Raw genomic sequence first — 5,225 nt, forward strand, 5'->3', positions numbered from 1 at the left:
CCCGGCCACGCCCCCAGGCCACGCCCCGTGGTCACAGCCCCCTTGGTCACGTCCACGCCCCTCCCGGCCCCGCCCCTGACCCCGCCCCCGCCTTGGCCGCGCCCCCCCCCGTCCTCGGCCGCCGCGCGGGACGACGGACTCGGGTCCAGCCGGCGGGGCTGGGGCGGGGCGCGGCCTGGGGGTCGCTCGGGCGGCTCGCGGCCGCAGAAGCGGAGCCCGGGGAGCGGCTCCCCCACGCACGTGCCCCGCGGCGCCACCGGCCGAGGGCCGCTCGCCCCGCCGCACAGTTCCGCTGATCTGCGGGTGCGCAAATGTAGCCACCGGTCAAGGCCGTTAGAAGTTCACCTTCGAGGAGCGTCTGAAAAAAGCCTCGTGGCGGAGGCTCGGGGAGCTGGAGGGGAGGGAGGCCGCGCAGGGGCGCCTCCAGGGTCGCTTCGGTTTTGTTTTCTGCACTTTTGCAAGAAATCGTTTGCGCGGTTTTGTATCTGAAAAGGTGCGCGGCCGTGACCGGTTGAAACTTGGGAGTCACAGTCTGCCTTTGTCAGTTGCCGTGGCTGCTGCCAAAATCTCTCCTCCTTTTTGAGTAAACCTTGAAACGCCTCTAAAATGTGCAGCGTGTGGGATTTGGTATTTAGTTTAGAAAAAAAACTGCTGAGGCGGAACTCGATGCTCTAGTTTGAATCCGGGTCGGTGGTTTGCTGAGGGCACTGTGTGTGCCGCAGGTCGCCGTAAAGGGGGAACAGGACCTGGCCCAGCAGGTGCTCGGGTGCAGGTGTGCAGAGGTGTGACCGCACCGCCCTCCCCCTGGGTCTGGGGAGCGGGACCTTTCCTAACTCCTGCGTCTCCTGTTCAGAGACCTGCCTTGCTTCCTGATGTGGGGGACAAAGGCAAAAAGAAATGCAGGTAAAATTCAATTTCCTTATAACCTGAGTGACACATACTTGAGTCAGGCAGAATGGAGCACTCCTCCGGGAACGCCCAACTGCCTTAATGTTAGTGCTTTGCCAGAGGGGACGACTAGTGGTTTACTGACAGAGGTCGCAGGCAGGCAGGACTCGAGTCAACGTCGGTTTCATTTACAAGAAAAAAGCAACCTTATCAACAGCCGAACTTCCACAAACCCGTGGATTCAACTTCCTGGGAGCTGGACTCCACCCTCCCCTCCATAGAGTAGAAAATCTTCTAGAATCGGTCACTCCTCACGACCCCAGTGCAGCTCTTTCTGCCCACCGGTCCTGTCCCCTGCTTTTGTGCTCCACATCAAAGCCTAGCTGGCACACAATAGTTGCTCAAGAAAGCTTCGAGTCAGGAAAGGACGGAGGAGTTCACCATCCTGGGGAGACGGGAAGCTGTGTCCTGAAAACACACCATGCCCAGGTGTGCTGTCCCCCACCCTCACTTACTGGGTTTGCCTCACCTGTCACCCCCCCCCCCAGCCCCTCATCCGTGTGAGCAGGTCCCCTCCTCCAGGCCTCCCTCGGTGACTCCTGTCACAGTCCTTTCTCTGAATGTCCACTGATGAGAACAAAGGCAAAAGAAAGAAAATAAAATTAAATTTCCTTATAACCTGCAGCCCGCTAACAATGAGGCAGGCAGGGTCTAACATTCCTCCGGGAACGCCCAAGTGTCTGAAGGTCAGTGTTTTGCTAAAAAGAAACAAATAGTTACCTGACGAAGATCACAGTTGTGCAGGACCGGAGTCTCCGTCAGTTTGCAACCGTCTTAATGATTTACAAGAAAAAAAGCAACCTTACCAATTGTGAGCCCCCTCAGGAGCCTGGAAACCTGGCTTCCAAAATACCTTCGAGACTTATGCTGCCCCCAACCCCCTCCCAACCTGAAGGTCTGTAATCAGTCACCTGTCACAACCCCAGTGCACCCTGTTCTGCCCACAGCTCCTGTCCCCATGCTTTAATAAGACCACCTTTTTGCGCTGAAGACGTCTGGAGAACTCTGTAGGTTGTTGGCTCCAACCCCCAACACTTGAAACCACATCATCCCCCCCCTCCCAGCCCTTCCAAGCCTCTGCACTTCCTAAGCAGACCATTGTATTTTCATTCTTACCTCCTATAGTAATTGTCAAATTCCGTAGAGACAGGGAGCAGGTTTTAAACTAACTTAGTATCCTCCCCAGCCATCCTTGCTTGTCTCAGCTTACCCTCTCACTCACTAAACGGTGCTGTGAGCCCATGAGGGTCCTTGAGTTTTGTTCTGTGTGCGTCCCAAGTGCCTAAAACCGAGACACGGTCCGTGCTCAATTATTGTGTATTTGGATACATTTCATTAACTGAATGTTGTCTCCACTGCGGAAGACAGCTGCTCTCAGAGCAGGTTCGCAGGGGACGGACCATCCCAGCACCCAGCCAGTGCCTGGCGTGTAGAATTCACTCAGCGAGTGTTAAAAATTTTTAATTCTCCGGCACTTTGAAAAACTACATTCAAATGAGAGAATGTCTCCATGTCAAATTTCAACCACTCCTAAAAAATTCCAGAAGACCGTCAATCACCCTAGTCACGGTCACAGGAGGCCGTATTGAGGAAGGAGGGAGATGTTGGGTCAAGAGTCTGTTTAAGGAGCTACTCACCTGCCAAGTGATGTTTACTCTGCCTGGATTTAAACCACTGGCCTAACAGGCTAATCCTTTTTCCAATTGCTAGATGAAACGTTCCCCAGGCCAAGAAAAATATGCAGTTTCCTTTTATTTTTTTTTCAATATATGAAATGTTTTGTCAAATTGGTTTCCATACAACACCCAGTGCTCATCCCAAAAGGTGCCCTCCTCAATACCCATCACCCACTTTCCCCTGCCTCCCACCCCCCATCAACCCTCAGTTTGTTCTCAGTTTTTAAGAGTCTCTTATGCTTTGGCTTTCTCCCACTCTAACCTCTTTTTGGTTTTTTTTGTTTTTTTTGTTTTGTTTTGTTTTGTTTTGTTTTGTTTTGTTTTGTTTTGTTTTTTTTGCAGTTTCCTTATGTAAACTTAGCAATTCTGGAACTGTCTACAGTGAAAATAAAAGAAATGAGAAAATATGGCTGCTTTCGTTGGATTTTGCAAAGTAACTTGGGAGTGTTTCTAAGTACCTTGCCGTGCCACAATTTTACCTTTTAAAGTACTTTCTTCCTTTTTAAAAAGCAAAGCAAAACATGGGGCGCTTGAGTGGCTCAGTCGGGTAAGCATCCGACTCTTGATTTCGACTCAGGTTGTGGTCTCGCGGTTCGTGAGTTCGAGCCCCGCATCAGGCTCCGTGCTGATGGTGCAGAGCCTGCTTGGGATTCCGTCTCTCTCTGCCCCTCCCTGCCTGCCTCTCTCTCTCTCTCTCTCTCAAAATGAATAAACTGAAAATTAAAAAAAAAAAAAAAAGCAAAACAAAACAAAACAACAAACCCTACCTATCATTTATTCTCTCAGTGGGTAGGAATTGTAGCACTGAGCTCTAAACCCCGACCTAGGAATCAAGCAACGAGAAAGGCAACCAACAAAATAAACAAGCAAAATATATACTGTCTTAGTGATTAAATATGAGACGGAGAAAAAATAAACGGGGAAGGTACCTAGAGAACAAGTCCTGACGGTAATTCAGGGAGCTCCATTTTAAACAGGATGTCTTCGAGATGGAGTTTCTGTAAGCATTAGGAGGTAAAGAGTTGAAGGTGCATTCATCTGTAGAAAGAAGGAAGGATTCAGGTAGACAGCAGGGAGTACAAAGGCCCTGGGGCAGAAACCCACCTGGCAGGCTTGATGGACCACAGAGGTCTGAGCAGCCAGAAGAGGAGAGAGGAGGTGAGCTAGAAGTCAGGGCTGTGAGTTAGGGGTGGGCGTGGCAGAGAAGGATACCAGGGCCTAGAGGGCATCATTAGGGCTAAGGCTTAGACGCTGTACCAGGTAAAAGGGTGACAAAGGATTCTGAGCAGAGGAGAAACAAGGTCACTTCCCTGCTGTGTTGAGGTGGCTGCGGCCCTGGTGGAGGCAGAGGCATCTGGGAGAGACTGCGGTGGTTGGGATTAGCATGATAACTGAGGAATGTTCCAAGTGTTTACACTCTGAGTGTGTTTTGAAGGTGGAATCTACCCGATTTGCTGTGGATTGCACGTGGGATACAGTGGGGAGAGGAGGGACAGGAGGAGCGCATGGGAGGGGGAGAGAGAGGAGCCGTGGACAGGCATCCAGAAAAACGGGGTGCTGCCACGTCTCCATCAGCTCTCAGGCGACAGTCGTCTCTGTCTAGAGCAGGGATCCCTGACCTCAGCACGGCCACACGCACGGGGGTTGGGGGGGGTCCTGTGACGGGTAGCAGCGCCCCGCCTCTAACCACCAGATGGGAGGACTAACACCCTCTCCCTGGTGACAACCAAGATATCTGTTCAGACCACACCCGCTGTCCCCTGGGGGGCAGAATGGCCTTCAGTTCAGAACCACTGCTGTAGAATAATACCAACGCACTTCAAAATTCATCGTTAAATTTCTCAGAGGGGAACATCACTCCTGGTTATTTTCTTTTTCCTTGTTTTAAGTTTATTTGAGAGAGAGAGAAATCGGGGGAGGGGCAGAGAGAGAGAGAGAGAAATCGGGGGAGGGGCAGAGAGAGAGAGAGAGAGAGAAATCGGGGGAGGGGCAGAGAGAGAGAGAGAGAAATCGGGGGAGGGGCAGAGAGAGAGAGAGAGAGAAATCGGGGGAGGGGCAGAGAGAGAGAGAGAGAGAGAAATCGGGGGAGGGGCAGAGAGAGAGAGAGAGAAATCGGGGGAGGGGCAGAGAGAGAGGGAGAGAGAAATCGGGGGAGGGGCAGAGAGAGAGAGAGAGAAATCGGGGGAGGGGCAGAGAGAGAGAGAGAGAGAAATCGGGGGAGGGGCAGAGAGAGAGGGAGAGAGAAATCGGGGGAGGGGCAGAGAGAGAAGGAGAGAGAAATAGAGGGAGGGGCAGAGAGAGAGGGAGAGAGAGAAGAGAGACAGTGTATCCCAAGCAGGCTCTGCACTGCCAGCACAGAGCCCAGACGCAGGGCTCGACCCCACGAACTGTGAGATCATGACCTGAGCCGAAATCAAGAGGCTTGTGGCAGAGGCCGTGTCTAAATCAGAGGTCCTGCCCTGCACCACGCCATCTACGCAAGGACCCCAACGTTCACAGCCATAAAATATTCATTTCTTTCTCCGTGGTTCACATCCACAGGACCCAGGTTCCCCTTCAGAACAAAAGTGACTTATATATAAAGTGTTCTCTACGTGTACC

The sequence above is a fragment of the Felis catus genome, chromosome A1 (genome assembly GCF_018350175.1).
Source record: "Felis catus isolate Fca126 chromosome A1, F.catus_Fca126_mat1.0, whole genome shotgun sequence".
Lineage (NCBI taxonomy): Eukaryota > Metazoa > Chordata > Mammalia > Carnivora > Felidae > Felis > Felis catus.